Genomic DNA, 24,375 nt, shown 5'->3' with positions numbered 1-24,375 from the left:
TTCATTACGGTAGTCTAAGATCACCGATTCAATCCTTTTTTTTCTGTTTTTTTTTTGACAATGAGACGGACAACATTTGCAAGTGTCATTACGCAGCAGAAAGCTTCAATTCAGAGTAGTGCAGTTCAGCAAATGTTTGTTATAGTCTCAGGAAACTTAAAAATGGTGTATATAGATGTAGATGTGCAAGTCAAAACTGAAAAGGCTGTTCAGCTGTTTTGCTCAGCCTATGCTTGTGCTGAAAAAGAGTCAGGCTGGTTGGTTATAATGAGTCAATTGAGTGAACAGTGCTCTAAGATAGTAAGGGAGATAAAGAAGCAGAATTGTTTTCATCTTCTATCCCATCCCATCTGTTAGTGCTGTTCAGTCATTTGAGAATTGTCTTTCTGTGGTCTTTACAAATGAATATGAGGTCGTGAAGTTCAGTACTGGAGTTGGCTTTCATATTCCTGCTATCACATTTACTTTTCCTTCCACAGATGAAACTCCAAGCCAGTTCTTCATAAAAATTTGTAACGCCTGATGGTAGTTATAGTGTGCAGTTATAGTGCATTGCCTTCATTCATATGCAAAACACAATGTAAGGGTGATTTTGATCGCCAGTTTGACTGTCATCTACTTGGCAGGCAACACATCAACGTTGTGCACACAGCCTTTGTCATGCATCTGTGGCTGCGTCCAACTTTCGGAAATGAATGGTTGAAAGAGAAGCAAATGATGCTATTAGATCTGGTTGAAGTAGCTCGCTTTTGACATTGTTTTACAGCGAGCTCGATATGTCGAGTAGTTGCTCAGCGTGCATGGTGTTAAATAAAGATTTCTGCATAATGAAAGGAAGCAAGCACTTTTCTACTACTGTTGAAAATATGCTGCAAGCCAAGACCACAATTGTGAAATATGAAAAAGTGTACCTGTCGCAAATAATCATGAAGTAATCATTAGATGAAAGCTCTAACTTTGACCTCTTTCATATTGGAATGACCTACACTGTCTCAATGACTATTTTTTAGCATGCAAGCATGTACATGGCGACATAGTTTGCATGTTCTCACAGAGCATCTGTTCACGCACTGGCTCCATGTGCTTCTACAAGCTCGCACAAATACGTGACCAGCTCATTCTCATTCAATTTTGCACAGTGCCTGTGCGTGCTTCTGTGAGCTCGCTCATGGGCACATTAAATCTCACAAGAACTTGTACAGTCTTATGCATTCCTGCACGGTGGCTCTACGTGCTCTCATAAATCCACGTTTAATCTCCCAAGAACTCACATATTCTTATACATTCTCATTCATTCTCACACTTTCTTGTACAGCTCACATACAGTTTTTTCAGTCGGGGAGGCACAGACAGAGCGAGAAGAGAAGAGAAGCCCGCTGGGTGCTTGCCGCTGATCGCCGTGGCGCGCCTTTTCGACAAAGGCCGGAATCGGCACACCTATTTAGAAAACTGATGAAGATTATCTGAAGATGCAACTCTCTAGTCTATCTGTTTCGCAAACCGTTCATCTAGTCTCTGAAGCCCGCGCAGATAGATCAGGAAGCAGTCACGCGTGCCGGAGTCACGTGTCCTGAGTCATGTTTGTTGATGTACGTGTTGTGATGTGAGCTCCTTTGTCACGTGCGTGGTGTTGTTTTGACAACTGAAATAAAGGGAGGCAATTGATTTCACACTGTTCTCTATCGATGACGAGGGGTAGTCATTAATCTACAAGGGAAGCACGGAATCATCACGGCGATTACCATTCTATTGGCCTTTATAGCGCCGGAACATACCAGAGATTTTCTCTTCCCGGTGCAGAATGTGAATCTGGATGTCTGTACTTACTAAAACAAGCTACTTAAGACCAGGAATTGAAGGATGTTTTCTATCAGCTCAAAATTAAAACACATGCTCTTGGAGCAAGTGTGGAAAACGCCCATTGTTGTTTCCACCACGAAATTTTTTATATTTGTCCAGGCGGAGTTGAGAGTAGCTTCCCAAATAAACTACTCTAGATGTGTCAGTGAATGTTTTGAGACATTTTCACTTACCCTAAAGCGATCAGAGGAGAACGTTTGTGCAATTTAAATGAAAAAACGTTATAGCTATCTCAGGTGCAATTTATCTCGCCTCTGTTTCCGCGCCCGATGACGATATTAAGGCGCGCCTTCGGCGATCGCACTCCTGTCCTTCCCTGCCAAGTTGAATTTCGGCAGTTCTCTAAATGCTATATAATTCCACTTGAAAATGAGTAACCAAGACCGCCATATTTTCTTTACGGAGCCTGTCAGAAAAACAAACGCCGCAACGAGAGCCATTATATGTTCCCCACATTTCCACTCTGAGAATCAAGGATAAAGCGCTGAGAAACGAAAACTGGAACAGATGCCCCAGGGTGATTCAGTTGTAATTTTCTATTATTGCCATCCACCGGTTCCATCAGATTTTATGGTAACTTTTGGATGGTATCATTTGTTATGTTGTTATGCATAATTTGGTATCATATTCTTTCATGTACTTGATTAATTGCCATTACTATATTTTGTACCTCTGTATTTTTGTGCCCTTCCTGTTACGATCCCTGATGGGATTAACAGTATCGAATAAATAAAAAATAATAGTAGAGTGGCAGGTCAGTTTAAAAAAAAGAAATATTGACAGCAGTGCAGAATTTGTATTGGAGATATGCGAAAGCCTTAGCGTTGCTGCTGCTTTTGCGATACTAGGTGCATCGGCGCTCGCAGATTTCGGCCGCACTCGCCAACATGGCGTATGTGTGTGGCATACTTACCGAGGTTATATAGCGGGCCAGACTGAAAACAGAGCGCGAGGATTTGATGCAGTTTCAAACTAGGCGTGATTACTTGCGGCGGTTAGTGTGCTCTCGTGTGTGGCCCAGGGAAGCTTATCTGTTCGTTCTGGTGTCAGCTTCGATACTAATATGTGGTGATACACTCTACCGACACACACTGCTGACATCTGCTGATGATGCCACTGATGATACAAGCAGTATTTTCGCCTTAAGCCCCAAAGGATACCAAACTGCTCACATATAAAACACTTATCCGCCCCATTCTTGATTATGCCTGTATCGTATGGAACCCTTATAAGAAATCCGATATCAAAAAATTAGAATCAGTTCAAAAGAAATCAGTACGCTTCATCTTTCACAACAACGGCCACGATTTTTCCCCTTCTTCCCATAATACAGATTTAGTTCTCACAGCCCTATCATCTCGCCGTCAAATAGAATGTTTGAAGTTTTTGCACATACTGGTTCACTCTCAGCGCCTTCCATCACTAAATAATTACTTGAACATTAGCAAGCCTTCCATAACTAGAAGTTCCTATAGCCTAAATCTCATCCCTTTCTTTTCCCGCACTGAGACATTCAAACATAGCTTCTTTCCTCTGACCATTGAACTCTGGAATTCGCTGCCTGGACACGTCCGCTCGCTACCAATTGAAGAATTCTTGACAGCCATTGCTTCCTAATGCCTTTTTATATATGTGTATATGTGTGTGTATATATGTATGTGTATATATATATAAATATATATATATATATATATATATATATATATATATATATATATATATATATATATATATATATATATATATATATATATATAAAAGTGAAAAATTGCTTCATACTGTTTCCAAGTTTATTTGTAGTCGACGTTTCGGCAGGAGCCCTGCCTTTCTCAAGACTGATGGTACATGATTCTTGTTTGTCTTCTTATAGAGTTGGCCAGAGGTGATACAAACAATATGGGCACACACAGGTGAGTCAGCTGGACACGCACAACACACACATACACACACAGGTGCGGAGAGCAGGCTAGGCCCAATGGGCCATCAACCCAAGGCACCGGCCGCCGCGAGTCATCTGTATACAATACAAGACACAATACAGGCAACCGCGGAACAACCTTGGAAAAAAAAAAAGGAAGACGAAAACAGGTGGGGGAATGCGTTTGCTGCAGGTGGTGAGAAAATTATTTTTCTTGTTCTCACTAAAAGATGGGAGCGCCCAGCGTGATGAGAAAACCAGGTGGACACTGCTGGTTAGAAGAACCTGACAGCGGCGAGTAAAGTTCGAGCAACTTGCGACGGGAGATGAACCTCAAAAAAAAATAAATAAATAAATAAAGAAGTAAGTAGATATGTGGGACAGTAGAATGGTGAAATACTTTGAGGTTTTCGCTAACAGATGTGAGGGCTAAGCAAAAGAAGAAAACAGGTGGGGGAACGTGTTTGCTGCAGGTGGTGAGAAAATTATTTTTCTTGTTCTCACTGGGAGCGCCCAGTGTGATGAAAAAACCAGGTGGACACTGCTGGTTAGAATAACCTGACAGCGGCGAGTAAAGTTCGAGCAACTTGCGACGGGAGATGAACCTCAAAAAAAAAAGAAGTAAGTAGATATGTGGGACTGTAGAATGGTGAAATACTTTGAGGTTTTCGCTAACAGATGTGAGGGCTAAGCAAAAGAAGAAAACAGGTGGGGGAACGTGTTTGCTGCAGGTGGTGAGAAAATTATTTTTCTTCTTCTCACTGGGAGCGCCCAGTGATGATGGCCCAGATGATGGCCCTCGAATCTGTTAGCGAAAACCTCAAAGTATTTCACCATTCTACTGTCCCACATATTTACTCACTTCTTTTTTTTTATTATTCTTTCTTTGAGGTTCATCTCCCGTCGCAAGTTGCTCGAACTTTACTCGCCGCTGTCAGGTTATTCTAACCAGCAGTGTCCACCTGGTTTTTTCATCACGCTGGGCGCTCCCAGTGAGAACAAGAAAAATAATTTTCTCACCACCTGCAGCAAACACGTTCCCCCACCTGTTTTCTTCTTTTGCTTAGCCCTCACATCTGTTAGCGAAAACCTCAAAGTATTTCACCATTCTACTGTCCCACATATCTACTTACTTCTTTTTTTTTTTTTGAGGTTCATCTCCCGTCGCAAGTTGCTCGAACTTTACTCGCCGCTGTCAGGTTATTCTAACCAGCAGTGTCCACCTGGTTTTTTCACCACACTGGGCGCTCCCAGTGAGAACAAGAAAAATAATTTTCTCACCACCTGCAGCAAACACCTTCCCCCACCTGTTTTCTTCTTTTGCTTAGCCCTCACATCTGTTAGCGAAAACCTCAAAGTATTTCACCATTCTACTGTCCCACATATCTACTTTTTTTTTTTTTTGAGGTTCATCTCCCGTCGCAAGTTGCTCGAACTTTACTCGCCGCTGTCAGGTTCTTCTAACCAGCAGTGTCCACCTGGTTTTCTCATCACGCTGGGCGCTCCCATCTTTTAGTGAGAACAAGAAAAATAATTTTCTCACCACCTGCAGCAAACGCATTCCCCCACCTGTTTTCGTCTTCCTTTTTTTTTTTTCCAAGGTTGTTCCGCGGTTGCCTGTATTGTGTCTTGTATTTTATACAGATGACTCGCGGCGGCCGGTGCCTTGGGTTGATGGCCCATTGGGCCTAGCCTGCTCTCCGCACCTGTGTGTGCATGTGTGTGTTGTGCGTGTCCAGCTGACTCACCTGTGTGTGCCCATATTGTTTGTATCACCTCTGGCCAACTCTATAAGAAGACAAACAAGAATCATGTACCATCAGTCTTGAGAAAGGCAGGGCTCCTGCCGAAACGTCGACTACAAATAAACTTGGAAACAGTATGAAGCAATTTTTCACTTTTATGTAACCTCTAGCAACCAAGTACGTCTATTTACTTATGCTATATATATATATGTTTGTATTTCCTTGGTACAGTTTGCTTTGTTTGCCCACTCCTGCCATAGCCTCATCGAGGCTGCAGTATGTACATATAAATAAATAAATATTCGCGGGACATTAAACTTGAGGAGGCGCCATCATCCCTCTTGTACTGTGGATTGTTGGTTGACCACCCTAGCAGGAACGGCCGTGTTGTCGGTTGGTTTTCAAATGCTTGGCGGGCTTTCTAGGGTATAAAATATGCCTTCTGTAATTAATAAGTATTTTACTGTTTATAATGCTGTTATATTGAAAAAAACGCAGAAATGGTCAATTCTACTGAAAAGAAGCGAGGATAAAAGAAAATCGTTGTGTGTAGCAACCGTACTTTGCATTTCTTGACTTCGTTTTGCGTGGAATTTAAGTATATTTCGCTTGCTGCCCAATATTTCTGCTCGAAGCATGGCCATGCGACTTCGCCTTTTCACCTGTGTGTGCGCCTGCGTTTCACGGGTACGTGTCACTTATGCTAATTCAGGGTTACTTCCAGTAAGTGCATTTTGCCTCGCAGTGTTACATTGCTGACAAGATGCTACTCTCTGAAGAAAACTGTTATCCGCCATGTACGTTTTGCAAGGAACATTGCACGTATCATTCTTTTCTATTTTTTTGAAGCGCGGCTGCTACGCCTGTTTTGCACGACTGGTGCACTCAGGCTCCAACAAAATGTAGGATGATAAGCTAGTTGCTAGCATTGTTAGTGGTAGCATTTCTTAAGCTCTAGGAAATGCAAATTTTCTCTTTTGATTTTGATTAAGGCAGAACAAACGACCTGGGGCGGTATATCATCACTACCTTGAGAAATCAGGAATTCAGTTTCAGAATTTTCCATCAAGAAAATGAAAAATCCATGCTGGGTACGTAAATCGTGGGTGGCATACGGGCGATTATAAATGATCACACACAAAAAATGATTTATTTGAAAATTTCATAAAACGAAGGATCCGTTAATGTTCACCGAGATTAAATCATTGCTCAATAAATTAACAGCAATGTTAAAAGAAATCCAGTCATGTACTATATGAATGCGTTCCGCCGCGACAATAACTACTGATCCAATATAATCTGGAAGAAATTGAATACTCTTCTGCATCCTAATGTGCAAAACACTTTACCTAGTGTTATCGAGCACTCAGGAGAAACTTTCGGGAACTGCATTGGTGGACGCATTTAATGAACTTTTTATACAGCAGGGTAGTGGAAGTCTTCAGCCCGCTAGCAACATGGCGCCTAATGCTGAGGCATATATATCAAATACCAGTTTAAATATATTGAAGTCTTTTTCTTTATTAAAAATGGCAAATCGAAAGATTCAATGGAATTCAAGGAGACCCTGTGAAGTATGTTCTTTACCTCATTGCCCTGTATTAACACATGTCTACAATCTAATACTTTTCACAAGTGTATTTCCAAACAAAATGCTAGAAGCTAGGGTGCTGCCTATATTTAAACAAGGCGAAAGAAAAAACCTTTATAATTATCACCATATTTCAATTTTGCCTGTGTTTTCAAATGCATTGAGAAACTAATACACACAAGGATGACATCGTACCTACAACAAAATAAATTGCCGCACCACTTACAGCATGGTTTCAGTCGACATTGGTCCACTGAAACAGCTCTTCTATTCAAAAACAAATGATCATTTAATCTTTTAACAAAATGACATTGGTAATAGCTATATACATAGACTTTTCAATGACATTCGACTCTGCCGATCACAACATGCTTCTTTCCAAGCTTTACAAATACGGCTTCCGTGGGAAAGCGCAAGCCTTAGTCAAATCATATTTCCAGTATCGAACACACAATACAAAACTTAACAATGTCAAAGCATCTAGGCTACTTATTAACGCCAGGGTTACCACAAGGGAGCATTCTAGGACCGCTGCTAATTACTATTTATATGCATGACATAATGCACTGTACACACAACAAAGAATTTGTATCCTATGCAGATGATATATATTTTTATTACAGGTACTTGCGCTAGTGACATTGAACGCTGTGTGAATAAAGTGTTGGCTTACATTCAGGCATGGGTTGAAGCAAATCATCTTTGGATCAATTCAAAGAAAACAAAAATTGTGTTGCACTTGCCAAAGGAAAATCGCATCTCTGAGCCACTTAATATTCAGAGCCATAACCCTGTTGGAAGTTTTTCTCATGGTGGTTATGATGGAACCATGATCATGGTGGATTATAGTAGTGGGCATATGGTCGTTATGGTGGGCATGGTCATTATGGTGTCCATGGTCATTATGGCGGGCATGGTCGTTATGGTGTGCATGGTCAATATGGTGGGCATGGTCATTATGGTGTGCATGGTCGTTATGGTGAGCATGGTCCTTATGGTGAGCATGGTTGTTATGATGTACATGGTCGTCATGGTGTGCATTGTGGATAGTAGCAATGTAGGTATATACAGCCACGGCCGGTCTCGAGGGAGAGTGTACGTGCGCTCTTTCTTCCGGCCTTCTCAATAGCCGTGGGAGCAATGGGAACGTTTCTTCTCGAGTTACGCTCTCCGCCGCCGCAAGGCACGCGACCTGCTCACTGTTCGCTCCGCTTCTACTTCAGCAGCGCCGGGTGGCTTCTGCCTGGTTCCGCGTTGTCGCTCGCGAGTTTCGTGGTGAGTGCAGTCCCAAAATGAAAGAACGCGGAAAGTAGATGCTGCAGCGGCATGTCGTCAGCGTACTATACACGTGAACAGTCTTTATATAAAAAAATTGTCGCTCAGCGAACGCTCGGAAGCATATATGGCATACATTGCAGCATGGTAGCTACTTTTGCCCATTTCAATCCGACTTTTTTCCAAGCCTGCACAAAAATGCAAAAAAAATAATCAGCAGTGATCACATTGAAACTTCTTCAAGGCTAACATTACAGCAACTCGTCTGCAAAAGCAAAACCGTCTTTCAGCACTAGATGCGAAACCATTCATATATAGCACCGATGATTAAAATAATTTCATAAAAATGTAATGTGAGTTGAATAATGCTTGCACGATATAAAGTATTAGTATAACAGTCAAAGTAGACTCTAAGGTAGAGTTTTTAATGTTATTATAATTTATAAGCAAATGTGTTGTATTGAAACATTTTATTTTGCAAATAAATGCTGTTTTAAAGAAATTTTACATATGCTTATAAAAACAATAAAGGAATGGTTTGATATTCATGGCACCACTTGTGCTGTAAGTGGTAAAAAAGAGGCTAATAAATGATGCAGCTGGTGATACTCAATTGCAGTGGCTGACAAACGAGTTCAGTTGCTTATAAAGCACCCAAGAAACTTCTAAAGCATTAAAGAAGGGAACTCACTGAGGAAATGTTTCAAGGAGTTCTGTTTATCACGAGTCTATTGTACAAGTTTTCGAATACCTCCTGGGAATGGCGTTTTCTTTGCGCGTGAATGGCGGTAGCAGAGGCACAGCAGTGGGGCGGGAGGTCAAAACAGACTGCATTGGTGAGGCCGTAAGAGAAGAGAAAAAAAGTTAAAGAATACTCCTCTAAAACCAACATTTTTAAAGAATCATTCTTTCCTAGAACGACTCGCCAGTGGAATACCTTACCTGCTGATGTTGTCCAATGCACAAGTGTATCTTCATTCTGTCACGCGCTGTCCTCAATATATTGACACATTTGTTGTAATGTTTTCACATCGTGGCGTCGCTTGCTGGTCTAACGTTGACTTGTATTTATGATGAGTAGTTACGGCTCCGTGTATTGACGCTATGTATGCATTGTGTAAATTGTATGTTTTGCAAAGCATTGTGTGCCTGCTCCTGCCTAAAGCCTGACACTCAAGCTGGCAGTATGTTCTTAAATAAAAAAAAAAAAGAAGGGCGGTTTCCCTCGAGACAGGCCGTGGTACAGCATACTGAACGGTGTGTCATCTTGTGTACCACATATAGTTACAGTTCATTGGTGAAGACAATACAGAATGCTGGTAGTGCCCCTATTTTCCCTCTAAGAAGCTGATACTGTATTTGCTCACCTGATAAGTGATATACTCAGCATGCAAGCTTGCAGCTTCTGTGCATCCAAGTAGCAGCAGAAATGGCACACCTACTGAAGCATGCACTGAATAAGCAGCATATAGAAAGTGGAGCTCAGATTCCAGCTTTATTGGAATCATCGGCAAGTGAGATCTTCCTGCGATGTCCTTGCTGGCTGGCCTCAATGAAGAAGCGCTGCAGATGTTGGTGGCATGACTGAATCTGTAGTTCATCAGGCACATCTGTTTTCGGATGTTTTGCTATGTACTGCATCAGACAGTCTGAAAAAAAGAAAACACATGTATCTTCTCAATTCTTCTTCATCAGTCCATGCCATACACAAATAGATCTTGCATATGGCTATGGAAGTGGTAGTACACAAAAATGGCAAAATGCAACATGGCAGTTCCATTTTGACACAGCCCTGTATCACTGTGCATGTTAGAACAGTGGTTTTCAGCCATTGGACCCCTTGAGATGGGGGGGAGACGTTTCGATAGCAGGTGACACAAATTTGAGTCAAGGCTATAACTTAGCCTCTAAAAGGCATGCACTTGATAAGTGACACCATGGCCTGCAGAGGACATGGGGGAGAGGCAACGTGCTTGCACCGGTGTGCATGCTGCTGAAAGAATTTGGCTCCTCGCAGCACTGCGCAGCTCACTCGGCAGATGCTTTGCATAGATGCCCAGCAGCCCAGCCAGAAGTGCAGCCCAAGTTTCGAGTTTCAAAGATGCCGGCATCAACGAATCTGGTAAACTGTAAACACTCTTTCCCTTTCTACCTCTCGAACAAGCTCTCAATTGCTGTAATCCTGTGGAGTTTATTTCGCTTTGAGAAACTGCACTCTACTTTTAACCTCGCTTAACATTTTAACCCACTGCAAAAAATTATTGATGACCTAGGCAGGAGAAGCAGAAAGGTAGGCCTAAAGATCAACGCGCAGGAGATAGAAATAATGTTTAACTGTCTCGGGAAGGAATAGCAGTTTACCAATAGGTAGCGAAGTACTAAAAGTAGCAAGAATATATGTACACTTAGGACAGGTAGTAACAACAGATCTAGACAACGAAAGGCAAATAACGAAAAATATGATGGGATAGGGTATATTTTGCAAGTACTCGCAGATAATGACTAGAGCTGAACCAGGATAATTCGAATTATGGTTCCATCAAACTCGCGGAATATCCCCTTGAAAACCCCATGCAAAAGTATAGGGAAGCTGCGTCGTATATCGAACTCCGATTTCACTGGTCCTTCTCCAAAGACAGTCGCACCACTCTCGGCAATTTGATGCGTGACATTTTTCAAGCCATGCGCGGAAGGAATGAGAGACAACACTTTGGTGAAATGCACGAAATGCACGAAGAGCTTGACCCGCTTACAGCGAAGTGGCGAGCGGAGGCATCGCCGAGCGGCAGCGATGCTTTAGCGCATACAGGAGCAACAGCATGAGGCAACAATCCTGCAGATTTGTCATGCAATGGCGATGCCAATGCCTGTCGTTGCTGGTGGCGCACACCGCACGGAACGACGGGACTCGGCGACTGAGAGGCGCGTTTTCAGCGTTGTTCTGTTACTACCGCCTCATCGTTCGGTCAGGGGGAGTACAGCTGCACTATATCCCGTCTCTAACACTAAACAGCTCATACGATAAAACACTGATGACAGTGTTTGTAACGTATTGTGTTTAAAAAAAAGGAAGGTCACCGGGCAGTGGTGCGCTACTAGACTGCGATGCCGACTTCCATTGCAAGCAGTGACTTTCTCTTGGTCCTTTCGAAAATTAACAATATCTAGCCGCACTAGCTTTTTGTTTCCTTTACTACCCTACCAAGCTTTTACTGAGTTGTCTCAATGCACTCATATGCTCGCATCAGACGGAGTGAGCGTCTGCAGGTCCTTCGCTCAAACCGCACTATAAAAACAATGCAAAAAAGTCAGTTGAGTACCCCTGCCTCTTGCGAATGGCTGCCTCGCGAGCTGCTTTCGAGCGATACGCGCAGTTTTCTAAAAACCCAGAACTTGAGCGACAGCAACGAGGGGCAATGCCTTGGCGGCCCTCAGCCCATCATGTGACGCTGTTGCGCGGCTTCTCGCCACGTATCGCTGGTGTCCCCCATGATAAAATCTACACAAAAATGATGTTTTTCTGATTCTTTGCGATGCCAGAAAACCATGGCCTCTTGGATGCTGAAGTGGCCAGAAAACTGCGGGCAGACGTTTGCTGTAGCATACCATGGGGTGCGTTCGGTGAGCAATGTTTTACTGCTTTAAAGAGCACTTCTGGCGGTAGCACAAAAGAAAGTGTCCGTCCTTAGTTTTGTTGCTATTTTGAAGGCACAAATTGACGGATAGCATTCCGAAAACATGAATACTAGCATCGCCGGTAGCGAGTCAACGGAATTTGCGGCGCTACCCAGCCTCCAACCCTCCAGCACCCCCCCCCCCCCCACAGCTCTGCTGCCCTCACCCAACTTTGCCCTACCTCCTGAAGCGGCTTCGCCTTCTCTCCCTAATATAGGCATATGCGCAGCCTCTACTCCCCCGCCTCTCTTTCCTCTTCACCTGCCCCCTACCTGCGGGAGGTGGTTAGTTCGAAACCCACCGCCGGACACCCACCGGTAAAAATGGGTACAAGCGTCCCCCGGGCTGGCGCTCGGCTTTTCTAGGGGTGTTCGTTTGGGAGCAACTCCGTAAACCCCGCTGCGCGCCCCTCCTCTGTAGTGGACCCAAACCCAGTTTCGAACATCGCAGCCTGCAAAGGTGGTTCAGTTTGTCTTGCAAAGGTACTTCCTTTGAGCCTCACCTGAAGTGCTTCCTTTGAGCCTCAGGTGCAGCAGTCCTAAAAAAAGAAACGCTAGCCCTCGCTTCCACACTGCCGATATTGAGTGACGTCGCTGCTCCTCCTTCCTCCTGTGCTCTCGAAGCATTCCTGCGCTTCATGCTTCTTGAAACTCCGGTCGCTTTTATTCCGTCTGCACACGTGAAGCCCGTCATTGCAACCATATGTCACCACCAGCGTGCCCTGACGAGGATAGCGAGATGGCCTGAAGACATGACTATATTTCGAAGCTTCTGCCTTCTGTTTCACCCACTTCTTTCAATTTGGCATCGACGGCTCATGCATTTGGATCCGTGCTGCAGGCCATGTGATTGCGTGTTATTCGTAGTGCTTCGTTAGCCTTGCCTCGCGTGTGCTTTTTTGGTCTAATATTGTATTTTGACTTCCTTGCAGTTCTGGTGTAATTAAATCCCGACTGCTCTAGCTTTTATCAAGTGGTCGCTTATATCGAATTACCGCTTATAACAAATTTTCCGCTATCCCGCTGATTTCGTTATAACGAGGGATTACTCTATATCTAGCACGAAAAACGACCCCATAAAGAGTTAATTACACAGTCCTTTTACCCCTTTTACAGCACATGTACCCCCTTCTCCCGGCAAAGCAAGTTGCCAGTGTTTTTCTGTATATGTTTCCTACTCATCACTGATTACTTGGTTCCCCTTGAATCCTCTTCTTCAGGTAATGTCACCCTTGGCAGGTTAGATAAATGAAGGGGAAATGAGGGTGCTCGTTATAATAGATGAAGGAAAAAAGCCAACAGTCGGCAAGGCCAAGGAAAGCATTAGGGAATTATGTTTTACGTCTTTTTTTAATTTTTACTTGGATAATCAAAGAAATGAGTGATGTAATCTGCTTAGAGGAAAGATAATTAAACACAGAAGAGAAGAAAAAACAACGTGCCGATGGTGGGGACCGAACCCACGACCTCTGAATATCGCGTCCGGTGCTCTTCTAACTGTGCTACATCGGCCGCTGTCCCCCATGCTACTTTCTCGGGTATTAATGTTGTCTGTATACGAACCTTGAGAGTGTTCTGTAGATGTTTCCGAGAGTGTTCTGTGCATGTTTCTGTTCTGGCAGTCTTGAAGCCATAGGTAGCCTAAGAGGATTCTAGCACAGCTTCCGCCCTCGCTCTTGATCACGTTCTATGTGACGCTGGCGGTAACACAGGACGTTCCACGTCCGCCGCTATGGTTGAGGGTGGCGCTGGTGAACACTCTCAAGGTTCGTATACAGACAACATCAATACCCGAGAAAGTATCAGGGGGGACAGCGGCCGATGTAGCTTAGTTGGAAGAGCACCGGACGCGATATTCGGTGGTCGTGGGTTCGGTCCCCACCATCGGCACATTGTTTTTTCTTCTACTTTGTGTTTAATTATCTTTCCCTGAGCAGATTACATTACTCATTTCTGTGATTTTTCATGTAAAAATTAAAAAAAGACGTAAAACTTAATCCCCAATGCTTTCCTTGGCCTCGCCGACTGTTGGCTTCTTTCCTTCACCTTGGCAGGTTAGCATTACTCCGATATTTTTTTTTGTCCTTCTCTTCACCATCTAAAAAGCTATTGGTAATTGTTCCCCTGTGGCTGTATTGCTTATCAGGTCACTTTGGAGTACGTTTATTCCCTTTCAAGAAACAAGTGTTAGCCTCAAACCTGCTTTAAATGCTGAGTCATTATCTACCTTGAAATAAACCTTTTTCTGCTACTGCCACTTTTTATTTTCTTTTTCAGGTTACAGGGTTCATCGGTTCCAGGCTCATAAATTCATACCCCGAGGAAGCATTCTTTCACTCCTTGCCCTGCTTCTTTCGTCTCCCTCCCTAGCTTTCGTTCTTCTGAGGCAAAAGTGCATTTAAACCCTGTTAGTTATGATGGTGTTACCCAGACAAGGACAAGTCCCCTTGTCACAACACTGGCTCAGCTTGCGAACTGAGGCTTCTCCTCTACCCTTCTTCAGTGCTTTCATACTTTGAAGCCATCTTCTTTCTCAATTTCAGCCTTGCTTGGTTCATGGGGTTTAAAGCACCAAAGTGGCTCATGCTAAGATGATCTAAGTACTAAGTACATATCCTAAAATACTGCAAATATATTCAGTGTAATAGAATTTCTACCGGGAAAGTTCACTTACTTTTGAATATGTCGACTAAAGTGGCATGGCGTGCTCCATGGTAGTTGAGCCTGCAATGCAGCAAGAGGTTTCGGCAGTTAGGCTCTGGACAGCAGCTCTTTCACGCATCCAAGGGATTCCGGCAATTTCCAGGACCGAATCGGTGTTCAGTGGCACAAGCAGCCCAGCCATAACTACACCTGCAGTTATAAAGGTTGCTTTGAGGCACATTGCAAGAATGATACAGAAAACCTAATAGCTTGAAAATGCCATGCACAGTGGGTTCGTAATGTAGCAGCTCTTCTATAGGCATGGCTAATAATGTGCACTTACAATGCATACAGGAAGAACCCGAGATTATTTTGACATAACAGTGCAGTAACCACAATAGTAACACATCCTTTTTTATGGCCATTCCATGTTGAATGCATCAGGGTGCTTGACCCTATTTGTTATAATTTGCAGCATTGACTACAGTCAAAAGCCATTTTCCTATCTAGGGGTTAAAGATCCCATCATGTGACAGCCTTTTGAATTTTTCTGACTGCTGCATGACTGTATTCATGGAAAACTCAGTGGCTATGCAGTAAATTCTACACAAGAAAGGGAAAGAGATAGGCTTTCGCCCCCATACTGTCGGGACAAAAAAAAAAACCTGCACCATCCTTTCAACCTCCCCTCATCACACTTCCCCTAAACAATCCACTGTCAGTGGCATGGAGACAAAGGCCGGACTCATTCCGTTTCTTGTGTAGCCTTCGCTGTCAAACAGAAGAAAGTTGTCAGAAAGTTAAGTGTCCATAAAAATAATAAAAACCCTTAAAATTTCTGAAAAAATGTGTATGAACTGTTCTTCTATATTATGCATGAAGAACTTGTCACTACAAAATCATTCACTATCGATTTAGTTCTTTTTTTCAGTTCAAGGTGTCATTTTTAAGCTTTTAGAAACTCAGCTCAAAATATCTCAGTATTATGAAATCTTTAGCCAGAACATTTACTACTCCAGGATGATCTAGATCTGAGCTAGTTGTTTCATGTCAAAGTTGAAGCTATAGCCTAACAGAAAAAGACACAAGGAATACGAAAGTACATGAGGCTGACTAACAACTAATCTTTGTTCAAGGATGCAGAAGAATATAAAAGCAAAAGGAAGAGGGTAAAGAAGTGAAGGGCGTTAACACGAAAAAATGCACTCAGTTGTCACAATGAAGTAAATGAAGTCAATGCCGCCGGATAAGAGCAGAATATAAAGAAAATGTATGAACATGGGTGGTGTAAAAGGCCAACCTGGAAGAGATTAAAGCTAAAACCAATGCACGAAGAAATGTGGCTTAACTCAAGCGACGAGACAACAAAAAAGAGGGGGTGGGGGGAGAGGTAGGGGCGGCTGGAAGCACAAAAAAGACAACCAACTTAGTCAAACACTAGGGCACTAAAAACTTGTAGGACTGTCCAAGGCATTTCTGCTCTTTTTCAGTAGGTGCCAAGAGGCCATGCTAATAGTCATTCATTGCCACTGCTTCCAGCCCGTTTCGAGGTACCTGGGTGCTCTTCCTAGCCAAGCAGGTCAGCTCATGCACCAGTGGGCAGATCCTGTGGGCTTGCAATGCTTGCAGTGCTAAGATGTATGCCCCCCCCCCCCCTAAGCGTTTTAATGTGCTCAAAGGTTAATAATATTGAAAAGGTGCCCAGGTGCGATATGCATGGTTGTGAAGCGGTGTTGGCTTCAGGTTTCCCATCTAGTGGGGTAAAGTGTGCGTAACAGATTGGTAGGTGCTATAATGAACGAGCAAAGAAGCACGCAAGGTATTCCAACAATGCTTCTCGGGAGGGGGGTCATTTGTCTCAACACTGCAAGCATTGGAGCCCACCGAATGTGTCCCGATGCTGCACAAGTCTACCTTTTTGACTAACAAGAATGTGCAGTTAATGCAGGCAGCGCTGGAAGCAGTGCCAATTAATGACTACGGGGATATTCATCTGCACTGTCTTGAGGCACTCGCCGAAAAGAAGAAATACCTCGGACAGTTGTACAAGTTTTTAGCACCCTAGTGCTTGACTAAGCTGGCTCTCGTTTGTGTCTCCAGCCACCACCGTTCCACCCACCGCCCCCCTTTTGTTGTTATCGCGGCGCTGGTGTTTCAGCCGCGTTTCCTCGCTTTGGTTTTAGTTTTTAATCTCACGCGCATCATTTTTTTGTGTTAGTAATGCCCCACATTCCGTCTTCCTTCCACCTTTATATTCGTCTGCGCCCTGGAATAAGGATGAGTTGTTGGTCAACCTTGTGTCTTGTTGCCTTCCATATGAGTGTGTTTTTCTGTTAGGCTATAGTTTCACCTTTGATATCTACTATTCGGGAAGAGAATATTTCCCCTCAGTTTCAATAAATAACTTACATGAAAAATATCAGACGTTGCAAAATTCTGTAGTGTACTGTGTATTCAGATGAAAATTACACACTAAGATGCTCGTTGCAAAAATGTGAAACGCAATTCAGTTGATAGCCTGTTATTTACTGTTTTGCTAAGAAATCTTTGAAATCTTTTCTTTATATAAAAGAAAGTAATTTTGAAGCTGAGCTTTGCAATACCAGTAATTTTTGCCCCATGCTGTCATTTCGCTGTAACACTGCTTTGATAATGCTTAAATTGCTCTCCTTCCATACCGTCAAATGTTCAGGCATTGATACCAACTGAATTGAACTTTGCATTTCTGCAACAAGCTGCACAATTTAATTTTCATTTGAACACGCAGTGCACTGCAATTTATTCATACCGTCAAATGTTCAGGCATTGATACCAACTGAATTGAACCTTGCATTTCTGCAACAAGCTGCAGAATTAAATTTTCATCCAAATATGCAGTGCACTGCAATTTATTGCAATATCAGAATTTTTTCTTGACTGTTGCTGAGCTCAAATGAAGTGCAATGTTTAGCAAACCAACTAAAAGCTCGAAATGTTCATACATATTTTTTTTTTTTAATTTCGAATGCAATTTTTAAAAGGCCAGAAATGATGCCTCTCAAGCTAACAAATTAAAGAAAAAAAATTGTACTGACAATGTCCTAATTCATGACAAAAGGTGCAGCTTGTATATAATTGTTATAAAAAGGTTCGAGCACAAGAAAAAAATAAGGTGGTTTGTATATTGTTTACGAAGGTCTAGTTTTGCGTTAGTCAAATTCAAAGGGCTCTTACATGAGAAGAAATTTTTGAAGCTAAAAGCTTCACTGTGAGGGTCGGGGCCGAGCTTTGCGCATGCCGTATGCAGTGACCGAGTGACGTCACAGCCAAGCCCAGCTGCGCAGCCCCCTCGCCAAGTTCTGCCGGCATCGCCTAGCAACGCTTAAGAGGTTGTGACTCCTCCTCATAAAAAAAATTAACCTCTATCCGAGAATAGAACTTCCATCCCTTGGATCCCCAGCCGAGCGCTTTATCGCTATACCATGCCCTGGGTCGTGAAACTGTCTTCATAATTCCGCTTGTCTACCGTGAGAATGATGGTGGGATTTCGCGAGCGACAGATACTGCAATTGGCGCGCAACTTGAAAGTACCAAAGACTAAAATAGTTAAGTCACTCAATTAGAGTGACATCAAGGATGTGACGTCCCGCATCTGCCGTCAGCTTTGAGTACCAAGCGGGAACGAGTGCGCTTCTTGGCTTCCTCGAGTGACAGATGCTACGCCTTTCCTTTCCTGTAAACAAATTATAGAATGCCAGTGAACTTAGACGCGCTTGACATGGAAGCCACGGAGAGTTTCGCTGCTGGTGAACGGCGCAAAAGACTGGAGAAATTAACTTCTGATCTCGAGGGTGGTTGCCACAGTGAGGGGGTTGCCACATGTTACACCTAGAAAGCAGCGCTTACATGAGGAAGCAGAGTTAGGGACATAACAGTGTGCCAGTAGCCATTTTGATTAGGCAGTCATTACATTAGTACACATTCAACTGTGCAAAAAGATGAAAGCGACAAAACATGCAAAAAAAGATGAAACTGAACAGTAATTATCAAACTATACCACTTAAATATTCATTTTAGTATGAAATGCAATGCCTACGATACCCAAACAAGTGTTGATAGATGCACCAAGCAATAACAATGCTGTTGTAGATTTGAGAATTATGCTTGTAGGATTGCTTGGTCATATGTTTTTTTTTTTCATGAGAATGTCATCAGCATCTGTCCAACAAAGCAGGCGGTCACATGTAAATTAGGAGAGATGGTGTTTTGCAAGTGGTTTCCAGGAGAATGGTCTTTCTTTACTTAAAAGAGTTAAAAGCAGAAAGAACAATTTCTCTTCTTCAAAAAAATATTTTTGCACGAGGGCCTTGCAATCTCACTACTAAGGGTAGATAAAAATCACTTCCACCACAACAAAATTTAGTGATCCTGAAACCTCTGACAAGATAATAGTTTCAAGGTTCTGATTTCCCAATGCCCAGTATGCGGTAAGAAAATAAGTCTAAAGAAGTGCTCGAGTTCAGGATACGCCCAGTTATTCCCATGAAGCGATCACAGATTGATGCACCGTGTCTGCTGCATTAACACACTGTGCGTCCGTATCCTCCTAGGTACCGGTGCTTTCACTGTTTATGCTAAACTTATTTTTTATACTAATATGACGCAACAACAAAATAAAACAGGAAGCTATCCCTTACTTGTGCACAAACTAGAATTGAGCATAAGGCAGGCCTACCCCTTCCTTGCCTGCTTCAAGTATGGATCTTGAATTACCTTGAATGCGTCCTCCAAAAATGTACTACCGTCAGCATGCTTAACTCCAACACTCGGCAGGGGGGTGGCCTGCACTGATGCCAGCATTGGTCACTGGAGCTGAGAAGTTCCATAGTATGTGCAGTGGCTCACAATGGCTCAATTGTGATTTGACATGTCTTTCAGCTTTAAAGTAAGCACCTTCGAGATGAGCCTTGGTCATCATGTTTTGCTTGTGTCTATGGTCAAACATGCTCACACAGAAAACACGAAGTTTGCTTAGCAATTTGACATGATGTGTGACTGCTCGTGCACATTTCAGGTTTAGAATGAAAGCTCATGAATTTATGAACTTGAGAATAAAGAAGTTTGGCCTCAAAAAGCTGAACTGTAGCCAGCATATATATTTGTCATTCAACTTTATAAACATCATGAACCCACATTCGCTCCTCCTTTCCTAAACTTTGTTTCAAGCAGGAAAAAAAAAAAGGGAGCACGAGCAGTCACACACAGCATGTAAGGTTGACTAGATAAGCAAACTGTAACATGTTCGGCTGCAGACACGAGCAAAATGCAGTTGCAGCGTTACAGCCTTGTCAAGAGTGCACTCCCTCAGAAAGCCGAAAACAAGTTGTATCAAACTGCACTCCAGCTGTCGTCAGCCACCACAAATATGCTGTGGCCTTGTCTCAGCTCCAGTGGCCAACACTTTGCAACGCCTGCGTCAATTTAAGGCACGCTGTTGAGCATTCGGGTTAAGCATGCTGATGGCCCTAACAAAAGTAACATGAGTATGTCTATATTAATCCAGTAAATATACATGATGCAATTCAGGCTCACAATAACACACCTGTACAAATAACAATGGCCCCGCAAAACGGCAATGTCAGGTCAGCTGGCACTGTACCATGTTGCAGACTGGAGTAGCGATGTGCCAAGAAATGAAAGTAGCATCCATGCAGTGCAGACCTTGAACGGCTGAAAAGTGCAGCTTCCAGCATGAACCATGCCTCAGTCTTTGTTACACAAGGATCCAGCTATGAAGCTTGGGAGACGGACTCCATCAGAAGCCAAGTATTAACACCTGCATGAAGATGTATGGTAAAATTGGTGCATTTTTTGTCTTTATGTCAGATGAAATAAAACTAAACAAGGCAATAGCTGCACCTAAAAGTATATTTCATATGGCAATAAAGTTTGTCTAGTCCTGCGGCAATATCAGTATGGCAGAGAGACAACGTGCTGGCTCGATAAAAAAATTAACCTTAAGCAATATAGTTAAAAGCATTAGTACTGGCTAACTACAAGGAAATTCAAATTTCACATTCACACAGAGGTTATTACAAGTCATTTTCAGGCTGCTGCGTGGCGTACTACTAATGTGCCGCATGGCCTTAAAGTTGTTTTCCCGCATTAAACTCTTTGAACTGTGAATTTTTCCTTTTGTATCCCTATATGTGCCAGTGCACCGAACGAAGGTTGAGAGGAAGCCTCAGTTTGCAAGTCGAGCCACAGTTCTATAAAGAGGACTTGTCTTCATTTGGGCAGCTAGACGAAGATAAATCTACTTGTCGAAACGTTGGCTTGGGCTAAGATCTGAGGCTCCCCTTCTACCCTTGTTCAGTGCTCTTTCAAACTGTGCAGCCACCCTGTATGTGCCAGGCATTTGTCGAGACCTTACCACAGTTGCTTGAGTAGTTTTCTACGCTCTAAACACCACTTTCTTGAGATTAGCAAAATCTCAGTTTTTTAACTGGAACCAGCACACTACACTAATGTTAGATTGGCAGTCTTAAAATAAATTATTCTCCAAAGGTGAACGCATAATTAAATTTTGTGCTATTTGGTTCAGGCCTTTGTCATAACCCTTTTTCTCACCTACCGTTATTTTCTGTGTATAATGCCTCGTGTAAACCTGCCCATAGCCCAGAATTCCATGTTTCAGTGTTTGCAAATAAATATATACGTAGTGTAGCAACAAATCATTACTTTTCCCGAGAGTGCACCCGCCAGTTTATAGTACACAGCCACGTGCCAATGCTAAGGTGCATACTATGAATCAAATGACTACGATTATTGTTATAATTTTCCCAATTATAAACATACGCATTCTGAAATATGTTAGCAGTAAATAAAACAACGTTCTGGTAACCGCGGTTACCAAGTGCCAGCTGGTGCCAGCTGCAGTTGTATTGAAAACCTACTGCTTCAATAAAACCATCGCGGGGGGTAGCTGACTCACCATTCTTTCAAAATAAAGAAAATGAGTTCACCTCCTGACAAAAATTGGCAATCCCCGATCAGCTGCTTTTTGATCGCACCCGTATAATATGTGTAAACGTTTGTGATACTCTGAGTGCAACGTCGCGAGTGACAACTGAAGCAACCCGCCTTGCCGTCGGAACACCAAGAAGCTTCATGGCGTGTGACAAGCTGTGTGCGTGCGCGTGTGCATGTCGTGTCATAGAGGCTACGGTCGTGTACGATCGGCCTCAAGTATGCCACGCGAGAAGCATCTGTGTTTGTAGATAATCCATGTTTCAGCGTGCGAGCGCACGTTTCGTACTATCGGCCACAAGCGTGCCATTCATTAATAAGACGACGCGAGGAACCCTCGCGTTTGCGCCCGAGTCGAATTTAACACGCTGCTTCTCAGTACGAGCCCTCACAAGCCGCCGAGGTGTACACGTTTGGGGTTTATATGTGGCTATCGTCAACACGGTGTTCAGAATCGCTCACTGGAGGTCTCGCAAAAAGCGCGAAGCAACAACTCATGTTCCTGCATAAATAGATACGCGCTGTAAACTAGCTGAGGCCCTCTTCGTTTTTGTTCTTCATACGCTGTCAAAATCAATCCCTGCTTATTCAATGCAGCCCACAACGGTCGCTCAAGAAACTGCACGTGCATTTCACTCCACGACGCGCTATCCAAAGTCGGTAATTTGCACATTTGTACAATGCCCTCTTTCAGATTCGCTTTTTCACTTTGGCGTCCAGTAACCTATAGCCCAGCAAGAATGGAATGCGGGCGGAAAATCAAACCAATGGGCAAGATACTCACCAGGTTTGCTAATGATGACAGCACCGCGCTCGTCCTTACGTCGTTACTTTGCTCCGAAAACGCTGGACGTGCGCCCGGGAAAAGTGGCCATCTTCAGATTCAACCATACAAGTATATCATACAAGCATACAAGCTTACGAGCAGTGTATTTGCAAACGGCAAAGCTGCACACACAAAGAGAATCGCGGCTACCGCGGCTGTTGCGCCCACCTACGTCGCAAGCCCATTTTTCCACCACATGTTACGTGACCGGTTCGCCAAGTGGCCGTTAAGTGTCTCTCACTCACTCATATTTATTTTATTAACTTCTCCAGAGGCCTACTATTTATAATATTATGCCTTTTTAACACTACTCCATATTTTAACAATTTAAAAGCTAATGGGTTCAAAATTAGAAGCAATTACTATTTCTCACTCTTTCTTTTATTTTAATATATGGTATGCCGCGCTAAACAACAGCAGTAAAATCACGAACTAAACTGCAAGCTACAGACGGCGCGCTTTGAGAGGGATAATCTTGCTACGGTGGGTTTGGCAATCCCCGGTCAGCTGCTTTTTGATCGCACCCTTATAAAATGTGTAGGCGTTTGTGATACTCTGAGTGCAACATCGCAAGTGACAACTGAAGCAACCCGCCTTGCCGTCGGAACACCAAGAAGCTTCATGGCGTGTGACAAGCTGTGTACGTGCGCGTGTGCATGTCGTGTCAAATGAGGATATGGTCGTGTACGATCGGCCTCAAGCATGCCACGCGAGAAGCATCTGTGTTTGTAGATAATCCATGTTTCTGCATGCAAGCGCACGTTTCGTACGATCGGCCACAAGCGTGCCATTCATTAATAAGACGACGCGAGAAACCCCCGTGTTTGTAAATAAATAAGCCGTGTTTCTACGTGCTGTGTGCGTGTCGTGTACCATGGTCCAACTGCGTCACTCATCCGTAAAACGAAGCGAGAAACCCCTGTGTTTGTAGATTGGCACGCAGCAGTTGTATGTGAGGAGGGCACAGTGAAGCGGAAACAGCCATTTTGGAGCTTTCCTCGAGTGGCTGTCTCGTCTGGAAGAAAGTGCATGAAGCTGTGTTCGGCATTTGGGCTTGGAGCGGCCAAGATCGCACCTACTGTTTAAAAAAAAAGAGGAAAAACCCATTGGTACATTTGAAATTACGTACACTGCCGGGAGGCAGTGTACGTAATTATTTATAGGTGCATTTCTTATTGAAGTAGAATTACTTCACGGAAGTGGTTAATCGAAGGCGAAAAAAGAGAGTTCAGCATCAAAACGATTCCTTTTTAGCTTCATTGGTTTGTAATGTTCGTGTATTCAACTCTGTGCCCAGGGCAACAGCAGCAAGTGTGCATGGTGGGCAAAGAAGATGAAAACTGCTGACCGTTTAGGCCACACTTATGTGTGGATCCAAGTTGCAAATTTTGCCTTAAGCGCTTACTAAAATCTGAAACATTGTGAAAGCTGGTTTGCATGGTTGCAATCATACTTGATAATTCTGGCAATCCACTGCCTGCTTGCTGGCAGCTTTAGGAAAGACAAAAATAAAAACTGCAGTGCATCGTGAGAGTATCATCGGAAAACTAAGTTATGCCAAACAACTGACAGCTGATAATAGTATTAACCACTTGTAGTTACCCAGGCTTACCGATTTCACAATGTTTGCAAAAGTGGAGGCATGAGTGAAGAGTTTTGAACAGAAATGAGAGTTCCTCTTTGCTACACTTAGCTCTCTCTGTATTCAGAAAATAACTTGACTGCATTGTTTGTTGTCTTTTCGACAAAGGCACTATTGATTGCAATTCAGGTTATTCAGCGGGATTGTTTGATTAGCTTTTAAGGACATATTTTAATTCAGCATATGGCTGAAT

General features: G+C 43.2%; 1 pseudogene; it reads right to left on the bottom strand.

Moving 5' to 3' along the window:
* Positions 1-9,871: 9,871 nt before the first annotated feature.
* The window catches only part of LOC146172190 (uncharacterized), a 71,364-nt pseudogene continuing 56,860 nt past the window's right edge, over positions 9,872-24,375 (bottom strand).

This window comes from Amblyomma maculatum, unplaced genomic scaffold (assembly GCF_055883805.1).
Source record: "Amblyomma maculatum isolate TAMU_Amacu unplaced genomic scaffold, ASM5588380v1 scaffold_13, whole genome shotgun sequence".
NCBI classification, from domain to species: domain Eukaryota; kingdom Metazoa; phylum Arthropoda; class Arachnida; order Ixodida; family Ixodidae; genus Amblyomma; species Amblyomma maculatum.
Note: the sequence above shows the minus strand (reverse complement) of the source record. Positions and strands in the feature narration are given on the sequence as shown.